The sequence below is a fragment of the Struthio camelus genome, chromosome 3, assembly GCF_040807025.1.
Source record: "Struthio camelus isolate bStrCam1 chromosome 3, bStrCam1.hap1, whole genome shotgun sequence".
Classification (NCBI taxonomy): Eukaryota; Metazoa; Chordata; class Aves; order Struthioniformes; family Struthionidae; genus Struthio; species Struthio camelus.
Window position 1 is genome coordinate 63,174,068 of NC_090944.1, and position 25,541 is coordinate 63,199,608.

The 25,541-nt window shown below is 39.1% G+C and overlaps 1 protein-coding gene across 9 annotated transcripts in view; it reads right to left on the bottom strand.

Annotated features, from left to right (window-relative positions):
* The window catches only part of HS3ST5 (heparan sulfate-glucosamine 3-sulfotransferase 5), a 203,998-nt gene that overhangs the window by 86,331 nt on the left and 92,126 nt on the right, over nt 1-25,541 (bottom strand). For 4 of the 9 annotated variants that reach the window (XM_068938091.1, XM_068938093.1, XM_009681700.2 and 1 more), the window contains exon 2: nt 17,140-17,343. The gene's annotated coding sequence lies outside the window, so the exon portion shown is untranslated. Of the gene's footprint in view, nt 1-1,596; nt 1,782-13,102; nt 13,189-17,139; nt 17,344-21,225; nt 21,422-25,541 lie in introns of all 9 variants that reach the window. The other 5 variants (XM_068938095.1, XM_068938097.1, XM_068938098.1 and 2 more) reach the window with 5 other exon arrangements.

The window sequence follows — 25,541 nt, forward strand, 5'->3', positions numbered from 1 at the left end:
TTTTCCTTCATTTACAAAATGCAGCATATTAAAAATTATAAACTCCTAATTTGAGATACATAATACCCAAATTCCCATTTCTCACCCTCCACATGAGGTAAACTCTAATCTCTTTCGAAACCAATATGTACTACAAGAAGAAAGTACAGTCAAGTGAGAAAAAAAAAAAAAAACTTGCCCAAATAGGCAAGACATGTATATTCATATGCTCACAAAGAAATTCAGCAACGTTTTTAAAATGAGAGAGTTCTGGAGCTATTCCAGTTTTCTTCTGGCACTACCAGTAGGGGATATTTGAAATTGCAGTTGCTTCGTCACAGATGCAGAGTCACGATTAAGCAGTATACACACAAATAAGCAAACGAACGGGTCTTATTTCTTTCAGTGTATTATTACCGGAACATGGAGTTGTAAACAATTGCAACATCCAGTGATGATGTAAGGCAAATTTCCAGCAAATAATTCAACTGTGTGTTTTACTGCATTATTAGCTTAACTAGCATCGAGAAAATATGTTTTGCTGAGTGGAATCAACATGTGATATACAGCTTGTTAGTAACCATATCAATTTCCTAATCAGCACTACTTAGAGTTGACAGAATAACGATAAGCAATGCAGAGAACAGGGCACACACTGAAAAGCACTCTGTAATATTGAGAAAAAAAGTGCCCTATGCTAGAATGAGAAGGGAAAAAAAAAAAGCAGTCAAGTTTCTCAATCCCTCCTTTCACTCACACTTTGCAAGTGTAAAAAGGATATCCAAGTATCATTTGCCACATGCTAAAAAGGTCAACTTTTTAAAAATAACATTTTTTTTTTGTCACACTCAAGAATTTTACAAGTATAAGAGAGAAAAAGCTGGAATCGGATGGTGGTACATAACAGATGGGCTGAATTTCACTTTGTACCTCTAATAGGAATGACAGTTTTCTTAAACCAGTAGTTGCCATAATAAAGTTCTTTACAAATACCAATACAAGTATGCTTACAATGCCCATGTGAGATGAGAGAGTATTGCTAGCATTACTACAAGTCAAGGAACTGACCTACAGAGGTTAAAGATAAATCATCAAAAGCATCAGCTAGTTAGAAAATCAGTTTGGGAAGCCTGCAGCCTCACGCTATTATGCACTTCCTATATTCAGAGACGAGTATACCCATTAATTTCAGCTGAAGTCAAGAGCTGTTCAACATTTCTGTCAATCAGGCCCCAAGTGTTTCCTTTTGGTTATCCAGATGGAGTGAACTGCGAATAAAACATTTAGTGATCAGCTGTGAAAACTTAGATTTTTGTCACCTCCCCACAGTCACTAGGAAGCCTATGGCACAGAAAGGCAGGGAGAAATCCAGGGCAGAGACATGCATCTTCCTGTGGATAGAGTTGAAGCAATTTAAGAAGTTGTCATCCCCTACTGTTACTACATCAGCAGCTAAACCATTTGAATGCCCTCATAAAAACTTCTAGTCTGCTTCAGCGCAAAGTCAGTTGGCTTAAACTACCAGCAGTTAATGTAACTCAGCTGTGGAGCCAGACACCTCCAGCGAAAGGGTAGTATTGAACAGCTGGTGGGTAGTAACTTCTAAAACTGCTATACCTACTTTTGAAGCCTCAGGTGCTTTAATTTTTCCTTCCTGCATTTTCCTGCTTTAGCTATCATGTAACTTCCATTTTCACCATATATGAGACAGGCATCCTACAGAGATCAGCATATTTTTCTCTGTGTATTGCTGGTTTGTTCTCAGTGCATAGTCCCTCCTGTGCAGTGAACCAAACAGAGATCTGAAAAAAAAAAAAGTATGTAATCATGAGCTAAAGACTGCTCTACAATGTATACGCTCAAGGGGAACAAATCAGTGTTACACTAGGTCACCCTGGTCCCTTCGCACTTCACTTGGCTGCACTTCAAGATAAAAAAAACACCATTTCTCCATGCACCCTGTTTTTTGGGGTTTTTTTCTTTGTTTGTTTTCTAGAAAGCATGCCATAGTGTTTCCCCCTTTATGGAGCAGTGCTGGAGTGCACAGCAGCCCCTTTGGGTCATGGCAGCCGAGGAGCACCGCGACCAGTTCTGCAGGGGAACCCTCTATAGCACAAGTCTGTTGTCCTTGCCCTAAGAGTGCAACTGAAACCAGGCTGCGCACCACTCTGCGGAGGTCCCACTAGGCAGGGAGGAAACTAACACCTTACCAGGGAAATGAACTATTTAACTACAGGGAAATCCTGGACCTAAGAAATTATGGGGTTAGTTCTCACTGCTGTTAAAGTCTGATGCTCCTTATGCCGCTGTCCCATACACTTGCCTTTGGCGTGCCCTTGCCTCCCTCTGCAGCGGCTCTTCTATGGGCTTGCCCAGTTCTGCCACTTTTAAAAAGACCCTTTTCACTCCTCTATTCCTGCCCGTCATCCTCTGGATTTTACTCCTTGTAAAAGCTTTTTTATCTGCTCCCCCAGCATTCATCTCTGTTCAAAATAATTCCTCACAATCTGTAGTAAATACTAGAAGGAAGAAAGCCCTGTAAGCAGATGCCTAATTTTTTTATGCTTTCATATGATATCATGGTTCTTTTGTGTCTTGAAACTTGAAAAATCCACGTTAATAACACATCCATAGGGTCACAGAAGTACACCTGAAAGTGCCAATTCACTTTCATTTGCACACTATGCTGGAAAAGCAAAAGGCCAGAGGCAATAGAATGAGGAAGACTGAAATGTTGTTTTCAGTTCAGTCTGCCCTCGTCTTTTCAAAAGGCTAAAATTATTATTATTCCCTCATACAGCAGCCCTATGGATTTTTGCGTTTTGAATTGTAAGCTTCCTATTTATAGCTTTTGCAGAATTTTATCATTTATCTTGCTTGCAGAGGCTGACTGTGAAAGCTGGAACATGCCTCCTCTGTGGAGCAATTGCAAGAGTAGCTTAATATTATGAACACAATCCCACAACACATCTGGCAGTGCACTACACTACATAAGTTTGTTATTTCTTTATATAGGGGAGGCCCTGAGGAAATCATCACAAAAGTACCAAAAGATGACATCAGGAAAAATAAACAAACAAACAAAAAATGACACCCCCCCCACACCTTCCAGTGAAACTAGGACAACTGAGAAATACGTTGAATAGAAGCAAAAGTTTTTATTTAATAGGTGATTCCAGCAGGTGAAGAATTAAGAGAACCATTAAGTATCATGAGACTTAAGATAACACAGCGGGGATGGCCGAAGTGAGCAAAGGAGGAATGGGAATGACTCATGTGCTTCACAAGCCCTGTTCTCTGTTAGCACCATACTTATGCACATCAAGTTTATCTTATGTATTCTTTGTTACTCTCATTCATTCTATCCTGCAGGCTGCAAATGCATTCATTATGAAAAGAATAAAATTACACAAACTCTGTGTGATGCCCTGAAATCTTGCTACATCCTGTATACAGGATGAATACATCGCCTTCACATTCTCTTCACAAAGGCAATGCACCATTTGTTATTATTAGATAACACAAGAGAGAGGAAAGCAGAAAGAAAATAAAGACACAACACAGAATGAGGTTGGGAAAATGGATAAAAGAAAGCAGAAACATGGTGGTGGGGTTGGAGGATAAAGAAAAGAAGGAGGAAACAGACACTGCAGAGTGATGAGACTCAATTCAATAAAAGGCTTTCTTTTTTTAAGAGATATTTTCTTTTGTCTCACTACTTTTTCTATTGTAATAAGGTTAGGCTTTTGAGTAGTTTTGAACAGTGCGGTGGTAGTGATTATCAGAACTCAGTCTCATGAGTACTTTTAGCCAAACAGTCTTCAGAAGTTCCTGTGTCCATTTTGTCAATTCAATGGGAATTTTAATTGACCATTAAGATACAGCAATACACAATAAAGTCATTAGTACACTGCTGCAGAAATACCAGCAAATATGCAATCCACAGAAAAGGGGATTCTCTTCTGTGGGTTTATCAGAACTGCTGCAACAGCATAAATACCCTGAAGCAGCAGTAATTGAGGATATAAAAAAGCTTTTCATATATGCTTTCCAAATATGCTTTTTGCCCAAACATAAACAATACACAACGAAAATTAGAATATTAATTGCACATGGGCTGGACAGTTTCTGCCTCCTATTGCTGTATATATATAAAATAGGTCATTTTTTGCTGCATGATACAGGGTGATAGTTGGCCTTCCATGGGTTACACACATATATAACAAAGGGTAAAAATTGCATTATTAAGTGAAATTGCCATATGATGACACTCAGTCCCTTTGAGCGTATTTGCTCCCTTTTTCATTTCTGGAACAAATGTCCAGTAATTGCAGAGACAGAAAACACAAGGCTTCTAGTGCTCTCAACTCTGCAAGCTCACAGGGGTGGGTTGAACCCTACTTTGGCTAGAGCCCTGTCTCAGCTGACAGTTCCTTCAGTAACAATCTCCTCTGGACACCATCATAGACAGGAGCAAGCCTTCTCACACACACAACACAGAGAAATACAACAGCATGTCAGTCATCTTATCAACTACAGTTCATACCAAAATCAGCTTGTAGCCAAGGTCAGTAAAGCTTGCCAGCATTCTGCTATCCTCAGTGAAGGATTTATACCACAGCCTAATCCACAATTAGTTGTAAATACAGAACTTGCATTTTAGAGAAATGATGAATTTGCAGGAAAGAGTATATCACAAAAGCACATTAATCACTGAAATTGTATTTCTGGGATATGCACAAACACAACAGCATTTCTCCACGCTGCATTTGTACTGAAGTAGGAAAGGAGCAGCAGCCCTTCCATTTAATTGTGAGTTTGCTCTTAAACAGCAAACATTTGAGAAGAAAGCATGTAAGTCTCTCTTGATGAGCAGCATAGAGACCATACACAGACCAAAAGCGGGATGAATATTACACACTGATATTCGTCTCAAAGGGCTTTATTAAAAACAAAAGCATATAAAGTAGCTCCTGAACTGCATGATGTTTAATTGTATCCTCTTGGGAAGACTGTACAAGGCAGACTTGCTTGCTTCCTTTGTAGGCTAGAGGGATCCAACAACCTCTTAACAGATTCCCTTTGGTCTGAGAAGCTACTGCTGAGTTGCTGGACTCTAGTTAAGACTTAGTGTCAAATTATGTTTAGCTGGCTCTGGATCAAGTGCAATTTTGTTGACATCTTTTTCACACTAAAAGAAATAATTTAAAAAAATATATAAAGGGCGACAACTTCTTCTAGTTCTACATTCTCATTAATATAAGTCTCTGAATGTGCACAAGCAGCATCCTAATGCTAGCAAATAGCGTCCTTTAAAATAACAGTATCTTCAGTGGGCCTGACTGCAGTGAGATTAGCGACCAGTCAGCATCAGCTTCTGACTCTCGGGAAGCCAAGGTAACTGTTTCCTTTGCATCTGGTGCAGTCCAAGGATTCTTGACCCAGAACCAAAACAAGTGTTTGGGCACAGCACTGCAGTGCTGATTCTTTATAGCCTGTAGTTGTCTACAGCCTCTGTTCTGCAGGCAATACATAGGCAAGGCATGAGAAGAGCGGGGAAGGAGAAAATCCACAGTAACCTTGGTACTTAAGTAGCACATGGAAAAACACCAGCCAAGCAAGCAAGCAAGCAAGCAAGGAAACAAAAAAAACCCACATGGGGACAATGAAGTTAAACAATAGGAAGCATCAACGGAAAGGGTGTGGCTTAAATTCAGATCCTGCCTCAGTGCAAATACAGAATTTATCCTGGACAAGCAGAAGGTGCCCCAGCATTGTCATTTACAGACCAACATCTGCAACAAGATCAGCTATTTATCAGAAGGACCACAGGAGAAAGAGCAGAGCCCTCCTCTATCATCTCTGGTTTATTTCATAGCTTTATAGTTAGTGCCAGAGAAAAAACACGCACCAGACAGGCATGAGACTTTCTGTGATGATTACACACCCGCTTGGAGAGAGGTAAACCAGTCTCCACTGACGACTTGGCAGAAAATGGGAGAAAACGCTCCAATAGGAGGACTTGACATTCTTGCGTTTATGTTTTCAAAATCTCTTATGCCAGGAGGTCTCAGAGTTATAGCCTGTGAACAGCATGATTCTGTTGAAACCAGTGGAGCTCCGCTCGCAAATACTCGCTGAGAATCTGTCCCTCCAATTATTTACGTTGATTGTGATACGGTAACGATACGGTACATTGCTCTACCATTCCATTGCCTTAGACTGATCTGTTAGATGTTGGGAAATATGATGAAAGAAGCAAGATGAAAGGGAAAGGAAAAGCTCAGAACGAGCTTGCATAAAATATTCATAACTAGCAGTAATTACAAAAAGAAAATAGGAAATAAAAAATCCCTATTAGTAGAAGTGATTATGAAGTGTCCAAATTATCTATGTGCAACTCCCTCCCCACCCCCCACCCCCCGGAATTTTTTTGCATAGATTTTTGTTGCTAGAGATTGAAAATGAGTCAGTCTTTTTGGCCTATATCCTCAGTCAGACTTTGCTACTTTATGTACCTGTTATATAACCTTAGACTATCATGATCAATTACTAGTAAAAGAATCAGCTCTATGCCTTATTTCTACTCACTACTGAAAAGCTGGCCTTCAGCAGAAGCAAGATGGCATCTTAACTGTGGAAAACTTAGATTTCAGCTCCTAAACAGTACTATCTGTCTCTTCAGATGTTAAATATGTTTTTTGTACATTCATAAATTGAACTGAGTTCTAAAAATTGGTATCATCCTTACAGAATTAAGTTTTCTGTATTATTTATACTCATTATTATAAATCAAGCAATCCTGATTGGTCTCTGGTAAGTCTGCTAACTAAACTCTTTTTAGAAAACACACGTTTAAAAGGTTGCTTTTCGAATACAAGATGACAGAAAACTAACAAATTTGAAGATTTCTTATACATGTAAAAATTATATCTATTTCATGTAAAAGTGATGAATATGTAAATTTTATGGGAATTAGCATTTTTTTTTCAACTGCACAAAATCATGCTTATTCCATCATGTCTATATTTCTGTGGTGTAAATGCTAGTGTTGCTTAACCAGCGTAATACCAGCTCATACCAAAGAATGATAAAATGTGTTCAAGAATATTCTTACAGGCTAACATATACAGAAGAACCACTGGATTTGAATCACATCCATTACAGAAGATAAAGTGTTCAGTCAGATCAAGTGTGAAAAAGTTTATTGAACTCTAGCATTAGTTTTCTGAGCCATATTAGTCCTGTTAAATTACAGAAAACTGCAGCTAATTCCCCACGTTATTCCTTCATTTAAATGTTCCCATAAAAAAGCTTTCCCTTCCAATATCAAACATCAGTTCATAGAAAAAGACATGAATTATACTTCCATGATGAACTTGTCAGGTTTTGCCATCTGAGCGCTCCACTCAGCTTTGGAGACCACAGTAGCCTTGTTAGGTTTCTAAGGCGCCCTAATTACATACATTTGAGAGTGCAGAATGCTTTAATTTAAGCCAGCACACAATCAGATGCTATGCTTTCACAAATATTCAGAAACATCATCTGCCAGGATCAAGAGTAATTGAACTGATATCTACTGGGTTTTATCTGCAGCTTTGCTGCATAATTTTTCATTTTCTTTAGAAGGCTTTAACACAAAGAGAGAACATGCCTAGAGTCCCACAGAGGTGTTTTGACACGACGCTTAATAAAGCATGAAGAACTCATTAATAAATAACGTTCTGCTACGTTAACAAATAAAGCTGAATGCATTGGCAAAATTCAGAAGTAAATCACATCATGTGCACGGCCAAGCTACTTGTTAAAATGATTGCAATGGTCCCATTTCATGAGCGTGTTGAGCTCAGCCCAACACAACACTGCACAAATGAAAACACTGCAGCATAAATGCATGCACCTTCAATTACAATGTTACCTGTCAATTTTTATTTGCATTCTGTGAGCTTGAAGTGTTTGTAAACAAGCATTCATGACACTGACAAAGAGATATTCATATATTGTTAAGCTTTGCTGAGACAGCATTGCTGTCTACAGCTTCAGAGGAAAAGATCTTTTATACTCACCGAGTTATTCCTCATTCCATTTCTGTATCAAAGCTACAGGCTTGGTACATTTTACCGCAGACCTATTTGAGTTACAGTGTTCAAAGATGTGTCAATATTTCCATATGTCCTTATTTTCCAAGGTTAAACATAGTGGCAAGTTTTGAATCAAGGTCTGAAGAGAGCTACTAGCTGCCTGAAGTCAAGGGCAGAACTCCTTTGACTTTGATGGCAACAGGATTTCATGTGGGAAATGGAGGAAGGTTGTGGCAACATTAGGGTCTGAATTCACCCTCCGTCATAATGCCTTTCTTCTTAGTTAAGTGATTGACTTGGGAGCTGAAGTCACCTTAAACTCCCCTATAATCAGTGCCAAGAGATGAAAGCTTCCAGAATGTGATTCAGATCTGACTGCTGATTACAGAATCAGCTTAAAATGAGCAAGTTCTTAATTTAGAGACTTCTGCAACATGCTTATGCTTGTAGGCAGGCAAACTCAGTCATTCCAATGAGGCCAAGGAACAGATTGCACAGTTCATGTTTGGACCCATGAGATCTACCCAGTTGGTCAGAAAATATATGTGTATACATACATATGCATATGCATACATATATATATTCCTTATTTTATTTTTAGCTTATATTTGAGTCACAGTCATATTCTAAATAAAGTAGTTGTGATCTTCAGAAACAGGGACAAAGGATCCAAATTCAGGTCCCCAAAACTCCATCACAGTTTCTGTAAGCATGGAAATGCTACATTCTTCTATGTTAGTTCACTGTCAGTTGTAAGTAATTCAACTATCCTGGAATGATTGTTGATTTAAAAAAAAAAAGGATTCCACGTCATATTTTTACTGAAAAAAAACCCTATATATTTTAGAGTGCTTATAAAAATGAGGTTATTTTTCACACCCAACTGAGCTGTCAGGTTCCATGAGTTACCATGAGCACAAGGATCAGATGAAACTACGAAAGCTTCTAAAATGACTTAAAAACTCTAATATATTTGATGATAGCAACAGCTAGTTAGGAGGGGAAAACTCATCCTCTCCAATAACATAAAAGTCCTCCTTTTTTTTTTTTTTAAAGAAGACTAATAAAATAGATTTCTGATACATGTCATTTTTAAGACGAGAAACGTGACATAGAAAAGAACTGAACCATTGCATCTGAGCCATAAATAGGGATGATTTTCATATGACATTTTGAATTTTACAAAAGGGCTAAAAGTAGAAAAAACCTTTTTTTTTTTTTTTTTTTTTTTTTTTTTAGAAAGAACAGCTACATATTTAAGCTGTTCAGGGACCTGAAATATTAAATAAGCATTTGTGATGTGGAACAGTGAGCAGAGGTGGATAAAGTGCATGGCCCATTTATTTTTCACATTATTCTTCCATCTACCAATGAACATCATTTCCACTTTAGGTAACTTTAGAATACAAACGCATGCACACGAGTTAGTGGAAACTGAAACGGTGAAGTTTTTGGCGAATATGTTTTCCATAATGTTGAAAGAGAAAAACAAAATAAAACACAGGAATATTTTCAGAAGTCCTATAGCTCCCCAGTATCTCCTGACCTGGTGTTGGGAAGCATCATTACTTCTGAAGATGAGGGACATGTAAATTCTAATCTTTGCTCCCATTTTTTTCCCCTAGCAACTGTTAATTTTTGAATACAAAAACAGTCCAAAGAGAAACCACCAAAACCTAGACAGATTTATTCATTCAGGAGGACATCATCATTAAAAAGCAAAAGAATAAGTAAATAAAAATTCAGAAACAGTATGAGCATCAGGGATCGGAAAAGATTTTAAAAACTTTCCACTGTTATGTGCTAACTATGTATGGACAGTCTATGGACAGTCTTGACTGTCCATCTCCTTTTTGCTTGCTTACCTCAAATTCTTGGTAGCACAGTCATTCAGCTTCAGCAGAAGGCTGTCCTCATAGACTGCTTATTAGGACACTCACCAGGGAAGTAAAGCTCATAGGTCTGAATGCCTCTGAATGACAAAGTGACCCCAAGCACCCATCTGCTGCATAAGTAGTCAAGCTAGGCCAAATTTGCCCGTGTTCTCAAATGAATAGCATTGGACTACTGTGCTTAATCTGAGACCCTTTCAGGGTCAGATCAAGGCCGAACACAGGATTTTGTGGTGTACCTAGCTTGTAATATCTGAACTGCCTTCAGAATAAGAAAGTTATTGAAATATTCAGCACAGCCAAAATGGCAATGGCATAAAGTTATGTGATGGCAGAATTTGAAATAACCAACTTTTTTGATGCAAGCTAAGATACCTGTGGCCCGTCAGGTGCTAAAGGGTAGCTTAAAGTTCTGGCTTTTTTTTTTTTTTGGCTTTGGGTTTTGTTTGTTTGTTTGTTTGCATTTTGTAGTTACCCTGTTAGGCTTCTATACCTAATTCTATTTGCACTGTGTTTCAGTTCTCTACAAACTCTTTAAAATCATGCCAATAGTCCGGAAACATATATAAGGACACTACAGTTTACTCTCAAGGACATTGTTTTCATTCTAGACTAACTCAGTGTTACATGACATAGGACAGCAAAATTACATCAGGAAGTTCTTTCCATTGTGTATATTTACATAATTTTAGAAGTTTTAATCTACAAGCTGCTAAAAAAAAGCCAAAGCTTGTTTATGGTAAGCCTTATGACTATAAGAGGGCAGATCTGATGCTTCTTCAAATATGCCACGATGGATATTCAAACAGCAATATGTGTACGTTATCATGTGATGGAATGACATAATACACAGAAATAAAAGGAATTACTTTATGGAAAGAAGATATTATTGCTATCTCATTGCCATGCATATTCATCCACAAGGAGAGAGGAAAAAAAAAATCACAGAATGGTAGTGTGCCAGAGTATGAAAGTCAGCATTTGGTGCTTTATAGTATACATATTTTGCAGCTGAGTTTGTACTCCTATTTTAGGGAAGGAGGGAGGATTTAGACTTCAAAGTAACAGTTAAAAATGTAGAAAATCAACCAACCAAATCAACAAACAAAAAATTTCCCCTAGCAACCCAGTATTTTAAAGACATTCCCAAGATTTAAGAATCATCTCAAAGAGACAGGAGTTCCTGTGACTGTCCTGGCAGATCAAAGCAAGCCATTTCACACTGCACTGACTTGGGAGTAAAAGGAGAATGTTCTCACCCCCTTTCCTGGTTTTTAAGGACTCTAGGAGGCAGAAACCAATGAGGAAAAAGCCTACTGGAGTTCACTGCCCTCGGCTTTGCCCTTGGCTTTGCAGAGTAGCCAGCTCTGCAGGGATTCCCAGTGGCAACCGGGCCTTTGCATCCGGGAAGAAACAAGGCTGAGATGCATGGACCCCAAAGTGGATGTTAGCCATCTTTTCCTAAGAAGAGCTAGGTTACACGAATGATTAAGGAAAAGAAATTCAAAAATTTCTGGAAGTGTCCCCTGTGCCCTTTTAGATGGTCAGATTGCAGTCAGAATTTAGGATTATACCTTTAGGGTTTGAGTACTGAAACTGGAGAATTTCTGCATTGTTTCCATGCCTTCTCTAACAAGCTCTGTCTTTTAAGTATCCCTCCAGGAATACACACACAATTTAGAAAAACAAATGCTTTATTCATGATAGCAATAAGTATAGCACAGTTGCACGCATACCAGTTGAATAGTAGTTTTGCATTTTTAATTTTATTTTTCTCAATAACTACATGTTTCTACAAGTGCTTCACAAACGTGCACTGAGTTTGCTACACAGCTTTTACTGGAGATCACTTTAAATAGTTTTCATAATGTGAATGAAGCTGCAATAAGCAGTACTGCTGGTGAACCAGTGAGGAAACTACATGGAAGGAATAATCAGGAACAATTTGTTCTAGGAATGTATTTTCATTGTGAGGCCCAAAGATTAACCTATAGCTTTAGCACTCCAGTTCAGATGTACAAAATATTATATGGGGAATAAATATAGTGACTCTATGACTTTCTTAAAATGTCTTCACTTTGAGATCAACATTTCTCTGAAAAGTCTCTACCAAAAATTAAAAAATTGCAGTCATTGGTAAAAAAAAATAAGCAAAAAGCTAATGACTTTTATTATCATATTATTCTTACTCACTTCCAAATATGTGCATGAGGAAATATAAGAAAAATATTTAGAGGCACGCGTCTTATTTGGTCACTTCATGACCTACTTCAGGAAGACTATTTGAAGCTTTTGTGTATATTTTCACCTCTACCAGACAGTTTTCATTTCAGTACGCTACTGCTGTAGTATCCTGGTCTTTCACATGAGTGATACTTGTATGGTGAGACCTCGTGTTTAAGTCACTTGTTTTTCACCTTCTTCCTACCAAGTACAGAAGGCTTAATTTTAGAAGACATATATAACTTCAATAAGCCACGTTCTTTTTCAAAAGGAGACTTTGCAGTGTGTAGAGATCCTAAAAGCTCACTGCATATCCAGAAAGGAGGCATTAGCCTCTTCCCTCTGAAGCCCTCTTTGCTCAGAAGGTTTTAATTTGTTAATCAGTCCTCTAGAACCTGATCATGTGTGGAAAATGAAAAAGTGATCATGGATATCCAGAGATCCAAAACCACTGATACCTTTGAGAATGAGACTAGTGCCTTCTATCCAAAATGTAAACAGACTGAGAGCTTCTGAGATGCTGCAGTTCAGAAAGATTGGAACAACCCTGGGTGCAACAAGTTAGATCAACCTCTTGTAAAACGTGGACAGATCACTGTGGCTAGGCCTTCATCTGTGAGGGATGGAAGAATTTCCTACAATACCACAGGTGACCTTTTTTTCACTACCTCATTTTCTAAGCTTACTAAAAAGCTAAGAAAGTTTGGGAAAAAAAATTACATTGCAGATGCTTTTAATTGGAGTGGGAAAAGTTCTTGGTTCATTCTCGGAGGCCATAGCTCACTAACAAGCTTATCCACATGTCTTTTTCCAAGGATATGAATAGTCTCATTACAAACTAATGCTCAAAGGCACACGTCTAGGAATCTTGCTAAACTAACTGTCTGAATTGTTTCTCTCTTTCAACCAGTATTGTCTGGATCTCACCCAAGTTCAATCTGAGCCAGATGCTCTTCTCCAGGAGCCACTCTCCTCTAGGCAGTGCAACATCTTTGTGATGGCTCTGGCTGCATCTGTGGAAAATGAGATATACACTTGGGTGTCATCTGAAAAGCTTGCAGCAGCTTAGTCCCTGTCTGAGCAGTCTCCTGAAAATATTGGAAAGGGGTAGAGAGGTAAGATTTATAGCCCTATGGTGGGACTGCAGGTGCTGGATAACGGAGAAATACAACTCTACCACCGCTGTTTTTTGGGTCCTATTGGAATCAGGTTTTGTGTCTGCAAGGTATACAAGATTGGGATATTTTTCACTTGGCATTTATAGCAAGAAAAAAAGATAAATAGTTTCTTAGCAAAGGCTGGAATTAAAAAAAGAAAGCTTGGGGGGCTATGCAAAACTTGTTAAGGAACGTTTAAGGGAAGGGGACCTGTGGTGGTGGGGAACAGAGAGGAGGGGGTATACAAGGAGATAGTTGTGTGTAAGCAGTGGCCAGTCAGTTCACTTGCCTGATCAAACCCTGTGCCTGGTCACTGCAGTCTATCCTATCTTCTTATCATATCTTTCTTAACTATTTGTCTATATAAGCTCAGTCTCTACCCCATTTGTGATTGCTGTAAGGTCTAGGCACCAGCAACCGGAGAGACACAAATGAATCAGTCAGGGCCAGCAACTTGTGTCAGCGATGGGTGCCTGTGGCAGTCTGTGCAGCTGGCCATGTCAATGTCCATGTCCTGTGTGAGCATGCGCGTGTGTGTGATACACACTCAGCCTCACTATTGTTTGAACCTGCAAAGGGGAGAGCAGCAGCTGAGCTGCTGAGCTGATACTAGCAATTGGAGACATGGTGCACCATATAAAATTGTCTAGATAGAGCAGACAGAATAATGAATATTTTTTCTTATTTCAATGTATTTTGATCACCATGTATTTTACATTCAATTTTACTGTTCAGAAGACATTACTGAAAGAAGAACAGCTTTACTTGATAATTTCTTGTTTGGTAGAGCTGATGCATTAAAAAGGTTAATGTACTAAATTTACATTTTTCTAGACTGATAATTTCTTACTCCACTCTCTCCTCCCTTGTTCTTAACATCTTTAAAAAGAAATGATATAAAATAGGACTTCTTTCTGACAGTTTGAGTCAGAAAGCCACACTGTCTGTACTGATTTTCACGCTCTACAAGCTTTGCCATCATAAACCACTTTGCATATATTAAAAAGGAGTATTATATTAGATGAGGCAATTTAAGTGTATCCCATTTCACTTGCTGAAACTAAGCAGCTTTGCATTATAACTAAGTTGAGCTAATGAGAATATGCTTGAAGCGTATGTTACCTGGAACTCAACTTAGCTAGTCATTCAGTACTGCAACCTATGAGTTTGCAAAACAGTGGCAGGCATCCTGCTGTGAGGTAGATAGGAAAATTATTATAATCTGCATTCCTAAATTGAATGAGTATTTTGCTCAGCAGAGGCCTCTTGACTGCAAATACATCCTGCTGTTTAAAATACTTTTTTTTTAAACTAAGTAATAATGTCCACATTTCTTTAAATCAAATAGCTTTGAAATCATATATGAGTAAAATTACTGAAAAAGTGAATGTTGTTTATTCTTCACTCTCTGTGGTAAAAACTGTTCGGTATTCAAATTCTTGATAGCAGGGACAAAGTGCCCAGAATTTATGGTTTTATACTTTGATCCTAATTAATTAATTAATTATCAGCTTGATAAAGCTTACCGTCATTATCTCCTTATTATTACTTTTTCACTGAAATAAATTCCATGTTTACAAGTGTCTTATTTTGTACAGAAGGAAACTAATATGAATGCATAATCTGAATAAGCTAGTAAGTATAACAGTGAACACGCTTGTAAGCTGAAACATGTATGGAAAGCATACAGAAAAGACTATAAGAATATGAGCAAAAGACCATGAACGAGCAAGTAGACATAAGGAATAAGCTTCCCCTACAACAGAAGAATGGGAAACAACTTCATCCATGCAAATTCTTTAGCTCAGCTAAAAACTAGAAAAGGTAACAACACAGAAGAAAAAGGCCAGGAGATAAGTCTCAGAGGTCACTGTAGCTGTCTGACCTACGCTGTAGCTGTGTTTTACATTGTATAAGCAACGAATACTTCAGGATAGTTTGCACTGTGTCCTGACTGAAAGTGTGAAACAAGAAAGCGGAGGGTTGAGGGTTTAGCTTAATCTCCTCGAATTCTCTGACCTTTAAGTAGCAGCCAGTGAAAAGGTAAAAGATAAAGGAGGGCAGTGGGACAATTTGTAGGGACAGCAGCTCTCCACAGCCAGAGTTTGCAAAGCCTTTGCCTTTGCAACCCGGGGCCACGTGCATGCTTGTAAGTTAAACACAGCACGGCTCCTGCTCTTGCCAGGAGTGCTGGTGACCCAGCACAAGCTGCACACTGATGAAGTCTCTCCACCCCGAAATGAGGTGGCCGGGCTCTTAGCTGCCTCCCAGAAAGCATCCCCAGCCCATGCTGTTCCCTTAACTGCACCCTGGCATGGGACCGTGACAACTGAATGGGGCAAAAGCATGCCAGGGAACACGTGAACAAATCCTAGCATGGATGAACAGGAGCTGGGGCTCAAACCCACGTTCAAGCCCTATTTAACTACTACAAATACACAGATACAGCTTTAGGTATGCTGATGAGGCATACAGGATGATGTGGTTAGCTGGGTTTGAAACATGGTTCTCAGCAGAGAGACAGCCAGGTAGGCAAGGGTGATTACAAGGACACAGACACATCTTGCGTACAACCTTTTTTCCAGTACTTAAGGTGCCTTATGTTGAGTTGCAAGTCTGTTTTCACCTAGAATTAGGATTCACAGCTCTGACCTATGTTGGAATTGATGGATATATCACTTCGGTTTTTTCCCTTCACAAAATATAATTGACAGAAAACTTCTCCTTCTTCCCCTATATTAGGTAAGTCGGCCAAGGCATGGGAGGGCAGAATTCAGCATCCCCCATTTAAAGGGACTCTTATCCCAGCCTCCAGCAGGCCATTGTAACCTCCTAGACCTAGTTCATATGCTGTAGGGTTAGCAAAAAATCTCCAGGACTGATTTTAAATCTGTGGTTATGCCAAGCATTCCCACAACATAAAACATCAAGTCTTTTATTTTTCCTTCTTCACTAAACACACATAGTTTATTTTCACTGAACCGGCCAGGTAATTATTTCATTATGATCCTCATTTATTCCTTTCTATCAAGTTTATTTCTTACTTTTAGTACCTAAGCTTCTGGCAGGCCTCATGAATAAACCTAGCCACACTTGCATTTCTACAACAGAGAAAAGTTAGCCAGTCACAACATTCATCATGGACTAATTAGATAGGTGAAATTACTGAATTTGCAGCCACTCATAGAACTCAGCTCATTTGTTCTGGTTTGTACTGTTGAAATAGACGGTATCAAAGAAAGGTCACTCTCCAGTCTGTCAAATAAAGTTCATAATGTTTGCAGTAGCAAGACTTACAGAATACATGAGGAATAAACCATTTTTTGCATAATTTCCATCTAAAGTTATGTATTTATGCTAATGAACGTGTCCTTTTATAATGAACGTGTACTTTAGTAGCAATACCGTAAGCAAAATGAAAGATATGTAGGATCTTTCAGCATTACCTTATCCTAATATAGCAAGATTCTCAACAATTGTATTGAGTTCTAAGAACCTGTCATCCTATACAGTACATATGTAACAGCCAACACAAATAAAGGCTATGCAAATCCCCCAAACAGAAGTACATACCTACCTACATGCAATACAGCATAGTGGAGTTCACAATACTCTGTCACTACAGGAAGATCTGTCTTGGGTTGTGACCAACATGTGGTTTAAAGCCTATTCTCAAATATATATGCGGCACCAGGCACAGTTTTACCCACCTGGGGCTACGTGCAAGCAACAAAATTGAAATGGCGTCTGCACTGATTAAACAAGGCAGTCTTAAAACTTCAGGTTTTTAAAGAATACACCACCAACCTTTGTGTCCTTACGCACATCCAGGAAGTCCAGTACATCTACCTTTGATCAAGAACGTTCTGGAAGAATATAACTCATCTGTTCCGGCGTTCAGTCCAAGAAGTCTTCAGGGGTTACTAAAAAGGCCACTGAAGGGATAAAGCAGCTCCAGATATGTAGATGGAAATATCAGACATCGCTGAAATGGTGCACAACTCGTTGAGTCTGCTCAAAAAAGAGAAGATGTTTGTTACATATTTGAAGAAGAGGAGGGGGAAAAAGCACTTCTGTGTTTACATCTGAAAAGAAATCCTGTGAAGTAGGACCCAAGAGGTCACACTTGCAAGCTCAAGGTTTTGAAAATATTGTCCCAAGACCTTGTAAACATTGGCTGCCTGGAATCTGGAGCACAGGTTAGGGACAAAAGGGAAGAAAAATTACAGCAAATGTGTTTCAGAATAGCCTCAAACAAAACCTTTTCCTAACAACAGAAGATTGCTAATTACACATATTTTTAAGTGGACTGAAGGAAAAAGAATGTTAATTTTTTACAGGCAGGAAAGAATCTACTACACTTTCTGCTTGTACTCTGTTGCCTTTTTGCATTGACATTGAACAGAAATTTATTTCACAGGCGTTTTGTAAATTGCTGAAAAAGCTTCCTTTACAATGAGAGCAACGCCAAACTCCTCTGGAGTAAATGTTACTAATGCTTAGCGAATATTGTCTTTCTCCTGTTTTCTCTATAAACCATTCATATTTCTAATCTGACTCTGCCTCCATATTGAAGAAACGGAACACAGACGCAAATGTGAATATGGCATTTAATTGTAACCCCTATATTACAATTTCTAGCTTTAGGCATGAAAAAATATCTCTTTTCTTTCAAAGTAAATCAAGCCCCAAGCATTTTGGAATACAGCTAAGCTCTCAAAATCATCAATGACAATGTAACCTGCCAAAAGAGTTAGCTAGGAATAAATAAATAAATAAATAAATAAATAATAATAATAATAAAAGACAAAACAACTTCTGAGTGAAGAAACAAAATTAAATCAAAAGGCTTCTGCAGAAACATTAGGAGATATGCACCTGCTTGAGTTCCTTTCAGTATGGCCAGGACCTAACAAGTGCAGATGTATTTGTATACTTTAAACTTTACATTTTGTTGTAGATTTGACGCACCGACAAAGAAATGCTGACGTGTACAATGAGGAAACGGCAGAATCTAGTACAAGTCTAGGAAAATATGGCCATCCTTTCTTTGCAATGAGAAGTCTTTATTAAAATAATGTGATGCACTTCACATAAAGTATTTACTTGGCTCAATGGCAGTTTACTTCTGACTGCTGTTGCCTGTATGATAGATGATTTACAATGCTGGATTATTCATTTTTCCATCAGAAACATTTATTTATTAATAATTTATCAGATAAATGGCTTCTGATTGAGCAATTTAAAAAAAAAGTAGGCAAATCAATGGCAAAGGACACCAAGCAATATATTATAATGATATAATAATTCAAGCTCATGCATTAGACTGAACTGACGATGTCCCAAAAGTCCTCTTTCAACTGCTCAGTTTTGTAGCATAAACGTTCAGCAAAAATAATAAAGCGTACTTCAACTATTGCTCTGTGAAATCCTGCTGATTTCATGAAGAGCATCTTTGAAAACGAATAGGCTGGCTGCAGGGAAAAACATGGAATACAAAACTTCACTGCAAGTTAAGTGCACAGTTCTCCCTAGAAATGAGCTTAACAGTTACAGGAAGAAGAGAAATGAACTCTCTCAGCTGTGTGAATGGGACTCTGGAAATCAGATGGGCCTGATTCCTCTGACATCAGTGATACTTACAAAGAAAGATGTAGGATTAGATCAACACAGCGTTTCCCACTACACATATGTGAGAAACGGACAATGAGGGAGTGAAATGTAATAAGCCATTAAGAGGAAGCTCTTACAGACTCTTGCCTTATCACAAATAAGTTCATGCTTGGAGTTAAGGAAGTTACAGCTAACTGATTACTAGGAAATAAAATGCATTTTAAGGGTTGTGCTCTGACAGTTTTCACTGCCCTTGATGCTTTAGAGAAGATGATGGGGGATTTGGAAACAGTAGATATATTTTAAGCATCTTGGTGGAAAACAGAATATATACATTTTCCCTCTTCCCTATCAGAGGGTAACATGAATTAAACAACTTAAAAATTTCCAAGGCAGCACACAAACTCCCCAAGAATAATGTTATTGGAAGTCAAACAATTTTTTGGCTATTCTATCATTGCCAAATGGACTGGTTTCCCATCAGACTTAAGGAGACTAGTCAATAATGTGTTGACAGTATGTAGACTTATTTATAAAATGGATACTGTTCAGGCTGAATGAACAAAAATTCTGCCAAGAACAGATTCTTTTCATGCTTGGTAATAGATAGGATTCCTCTCCTGTTACGTGATGAAATCTCTTATTGGGTATAAGTAGTAAGTTTCAAGAATGACAGATCTACCAGTAAATCCAACAATTCAACACCCAGAATATATGCAATTAACAACATATGCAAGTTTAAATAATGATTATAAATGTCATCACTTTATTTCGTGTAAACAATTTAAAGGAATATACATAAAGTGAAAAATCAAATTAAGTGAGGAGCATCGTTCCTTTTTTTTGGTTATTTAATTTTTCATTGAGCTCTTTGTGTTAATGAGAACACTACAGGTTTTCTTTTAGTGACTGTCCATTTTTGATGTGCATTTACCCAATGTATCTAGTACTAAATTCTGTGGCAAGTGTACACTTTCAGATTATATTGGCTCCATCGGTTTTTCCATGGTCCCCATAAGGGCAAAGAGTAAGGTAGTCCCAATCACTTCTATTCCTTTCTCCTTAGAGGAAGATCCCTTTCAACAGACTGAATGCTCCTAAGTGTTCTAGTATTAGTGTCATCACTATTAACCCGTTAGTTGTGTGACTGTTGCTGCACATAAAACTTCTAGCTGGTTTCTTTCTGTTAGATACACTCAGACTTATCTAGAGACTCTATCAATATGGGAAAAGTAAAATTCTTAAGACAGCAAAGCAGCTCCTGTGCGCAAAGCTTCAGCTTTTTATGCATGAATTGCTGCTGCGTAGAGCATTCAGAGCATTGCCACTGCATCACCTTATCTTGCTCCTGGGCTTTCTCTTGGAGTGAGCCAGCTGATTCCTCCTGAATAAAACCTGAACACTTTTCTGCACGCAGTTTACTCTGGGGATCACTGCTTATGGACAGTAGGGATTAGACCTTGCCAGGCTTGACACCCTCTGTCCTACACAGATCTTTCAGGGCAACCCATCCAGCTGTGGTCCTCAGACCCTCCTACATGCCTTTACTAACATACTAACATACTAACACACGCAGTAAAAGTCCTTTGCATCTAACTATAAAAAGACCACTCTGGCAGGCTGCAATTTAGTTCTTACATAATTACAAGCACACTGAATGGAATGAAATGCATAAAAATACTAGTTACTACTCAGGGGCATGCGTATGCTATGCACCATGGACACAAAAAGAAAGGACTCTGCTCAGTTCAGCTTGAGTTCTCACACTAGGATCCAGGAAGCTCCAGCAAGCCAGCTCCACTGTCAGCTGCTTTAAAGAGAAGTAAAGTCATGCTGTAGAGATGAGTCCACAGGAAGTTTGCTCTCTCTACTGCTTTCCAGATCTAAACAAAGGGGCCAGCAGAAGTGTGACACATCTCACACTCGACTGTAAAAGGAAAGTCAGAGAACTGGCAAAGGTTTTATCTACCTCCTCATTATCATCATGGCTGCTCTCTTTCCTCTGCCTTTCTTCCATTCACTTATTAAAATGATAGGAGGAAAAGAGGACGAAAAAATAGAGAGCAACCTGTGGCGGGATGCTCCCAGCTTCCCCCCCCACCCCCGCAAATCTAGTGCCAGTTACAAGCAGTTTGCATTCCTGTGCCTCACACTCAGAAGGGGAGGATGTCAAGACTTTGAGAAAAGGCCTGCTTGGGCGTCAGGACCTTGAGAAACAAAGCCTCCTCTCACTGCTGGGGCAGTGTTAATCATTGCGAACCGGAATTAACTCCCTCTTACCTGAGCTATGGGATCTCTCCTTGGGACCACCATTGCAAGAGTAAAGCAGTCATTCACACTCACTCAGACTCCTTTCTTCAGTGCTGAAGAATGCTCAAGGCAGCCGGCCTGCCGTTGGGGGTGTTTGGCCACCCTCCCGACCATCAGACCATCACCGGGTGTGATCGTCACAACAGCAACGGAGGACAGTTGAACCCTGCAGCAGCCAAAAGCCAAGGACTGTGACTGCCTGAAGAGAACTGCAACTGGCCTAGCGACTCCACCTCCACCTTCCCCTGAAGAGTATAAATAGGACTCTTTGAAGAGAGTCAACCCCCTTACTCAGCCACTTGATGATTTAAAAGCATTTCAAAAGCTTGTTGAGTTCAAAGCAAAAGGTATTGACTCATTAGAAGCTATTCAGGAGGAGTCGTCTGTGCTGCTCCGGGCTGAGCTGCTACCCACCCCTGCGAGGGCCGCTGGAGTCTGCGTCACTGAGCAGCTGCATCAGTGCCCAGTATTGTGGGCTCTAAGCGTTAAAACCTTATGTTAAAGTACATCAAGGCATAAGATCTGGTGAAGGTTGTGTATTTTTTTTTTAAATAATGATTTTGAGGGGGATTACTTGTCTCCTCTGAACCCATGGGAGGCATTTTTTCCTTTCTAGGGTTTACTTTAAAAGCAAGAAATCTTATACAAATGTATTAAAGAGGAGAATGACCTGATTCTGGAAGTACAAGATTTAAAAAGAAATATTCTAATTGGCATTCTTAGATCAGACAATAGGAAGCAATTAAGAAATTGTATGTTTTAAGAAATGACCTCCTTTTTCTCCACAGATGAAAGTTACTCTCCCTCAAATATAATACTCAGTAAATGATCAGAAAAACATGAATAAAATGTACGTGGATAAACTTTCTAAGATTATCTCATAAGGTGGGTTATAGGTATGCAAATTAGCAGTGATTTTATCATCTGCCACTTATCCCTCATTAACAGGTGCAAGTTCTAAGGTGTAGGAAAAGACGCTCTCCCTGAATTTGGATGAATGTAATATTGTAGTCTAAAGTCTGCCATCCGTTATTATTTTGACCGGTACCTTGTCTCACTATTCATCTCATGTCTGCTAAGTTACTTATGGAGAAATGTGATGCTTACTGCAATAAAAGGAAATCTATCAGAATATGGTACTAAGCATGCATAATCCAGCTCTATCGGACTCCTGGTTAGAAAATTTGTTTTTGACTTTCTTACAATCACAATTTAAACTATAATACCTCAGTATAGAAACTTCGTAGTTTGGATCCCCTCTCCCTCCTCCAGAAAAATAAAAACGACAGTGCAAGTATCACACAAAAATTCATTTCTACCTGAACACTGTTCTAAGTACCACAAAAGTACCCTTAGAACATGTATATACTTTTAATCCACCACTGTTACATGTGTGTTACATAAAATTATGCGAATGCTTGTGCACCAGCTCTGCAGTAATTATTCAATACAGAATGCCACGGAAGACAAGATGTAGCTGCACTGCTAATGCAAATTTAGCACAGCAGCAGGACAGTACAGTCACAGTTATAGTCACTGAAGAAGGGCTAGTTCATGGTCTACAGAAATGGGTCAGTTTTACCAAGGAACCACTAGTCCCTTGAAAGGGAAACCGCATTGCAGACACAAGGACAAGGCAGGTCTGAATTAGCTCAGCAGCAAATCTGTTTTCAGAGCAATACACATTGGATAAAGAGGCAGTCCATGGCCCAGCAGAGAGTTGCCTTTCTATCACGCTAGTGTGCAAGATGGCATAAAAGCAGACAGGGAGTGGATGGAGCTAGCACACTGTTCACATCACAGCCCTGGCAGCCGGGATACATCAGACTCGCTGGGAAGGGAAGGCTGCAACAGACAGAGACCTCTGACAGCTTCATGTGACAATGAAAGCATGAAGAGGGCCAGTGAGACTCACACATACTCATCAGTACACTACACACTGACAACCTAGCCCAGAGATGTTGTGAATGCAGTTTAGGTGCATATATTTAAAAAGGAAAAACAGTGGCCAGATTCATTCTGAAGATATTATGAAAAATATAAGCATTTCTGAAGTCATATGTATTTAAATATATGTATTTATAACTCTCTAAATCTTTCTGGGCAAGATGAAGAGGGTAAAACCAATATATGTTGTGATAAGTGCTAGTGAAGTTTTTCCCTTCAAAGCCTGAATAAATATGAATATCACCTACTTCATCTCCTCAGCCCTACTTGACTAGATCTTACCAATTTGTGCTTGACAAAATCTGCAAGTGAGAAAGAAGAGCTGAAAAATCACTATAAAGGGTTCTTTGCTCCTATATCATGGGTACTCAATCTTTCCTCAAGGTCCCAGGTAAGTTTTTCATTATTTTCATATTTGGGAGTGTTAGGGTAGCTGTATATAGTTTGTCTTGTGTCCTATCTTCTTCACAAGAGCTTCTATATAGTCCAGTTAACTGGATTATTTAAAGAGAAGCCAGAGAAAACATCAGGGCATCCATTCCTAGAGCATATGACAAACAAGAAGAGGATGAGAAAATTGGTTTTGTTCAGTCATAACAAGGAAAGGTTGAGGAGAGACCTTAGTGCAGTATACAGTTACCTAAAGGAGGCAGGTAACAGATGGAGCCAGACTCCTCTCATAGGTGCATAGAAGCAACAGTCACAAGAGGCAACGCGGGAAATTCTGACTCAATATTAAGAAAAAATTTTTACCATACAGGTGGCCACCTGGAGCAGGTTGCCCACAGAGGCTGTGGAATCTCCATCCCTGAAAATACTCAAAACCCACAAGAATGAGGCTGAGCTACCTGTTCTAACTGGCCTTGCTTTGAGCAGGAGGTTGGACTGGAGACTGTCGGAGATCCCTGCCCACCCTGGTGAGCGGAAGTACCAGTTCGTCTGACAGGCCAAATAATGCTTGCAGAACTATTTCCCAAGAAACTCTGGGTACTGCTACCAATAAGAAAGATTCTTACCTTTTTCAGAGTTAAGTTCACACTGCAATACCCTGCATTCAAAACCAAATCACATGTACATGACCCAAACAGGCTCAGTCCCATCAGCAGGGCTTTCCAGAGGAAGTATGGCTTCCTGCAAACATAACTATACTATGTGCAGACCTGAACTGACTCATAAAGATGCCTGGGTGTTAGAAAGCAGTAAAAACTTTTTCAGTGTAAGTGTCACTGTGGCTTATCTTTTCAGTACCTTTTCCCATTTTTGTAAGTTTTTTTTCTGATTTGGGGAAGAATTCGTGCCAAGCTATCGGGACAGGGCCATCATATAAAATGAATTGAATAGCTCTCCTTTACCACCTTCTCTTCCTAAACTGGTGAGTGTATACATTACATGAAACAGCATCTGATTCTAATTTCTCTGATTAGACTACTATTTATTTCAGCCATGTTTTCAGTGCATTCACATCTTCTTTTGTGAAAGATCTTAATCCTGCATTGAACCTCTGGGGATCTGAATTAATCCCACTCACACAGAGGCAGTATTTCTCTGATCGATCTCAAATCTTGCCTACTAGCCCCTCGTCCCCTGAGTGCTGCAGCCAGCGACATGCAACATTTGCAGCTGGGACAGAGGCAGGAGTTTTCCACAGGCACACCAAAGAAGAACAACCAGGTGCACCAGGTAGCACTGTGGATATGTAGGTACCATGTACCTATACAGCCTGTAAAAGCAGCCTATCATTAACCAGTTATTTAAATAGCCTAAATGGCCTCCTTTTCAAAAGTCTATTTTGCAGTTTGAGCCAAGACACTGCCAGCCATGAAGAATGCAAAAAAGTTGCCTGTACTAACACAGTTATCTTGCTGTTTCCTGGTTTCCTTAATAAACACATGGAAAGAATTGCTCTGTACTACACAACAGCAGTGGCTGAGTCAGACCAGCAGTCTTTACTTTAAATTTACTTTTATATCAGTTCCTGTCTCTGCCCAAAAGCTGCCAACCATTATCATATTAGCAACAGATTGAAAGTGTTATTCCATTCCAGACCAAAACTATGCCGTCCAGTCTTATATGACATGGCTGATGTTTCACAGTGATTTCCTATCACGTGTCAGATTAATTAACTCAGCTCTGATTAATTAAAGTTAGAAATTTCTTTTATTCAACCATCTAAAATACCAAATTCAGCTGATTTCCTGCAGAGATACAAAGGCACAATTCCCACTGCAATTTTTCACTATTCTTTACAGAGATACTGTGCCATATTCTATACTCCCACTGGAATTACACTGATTTGACTGAACTGACGTTGGTGAAATTATTCTTGATTTACCTTGGTG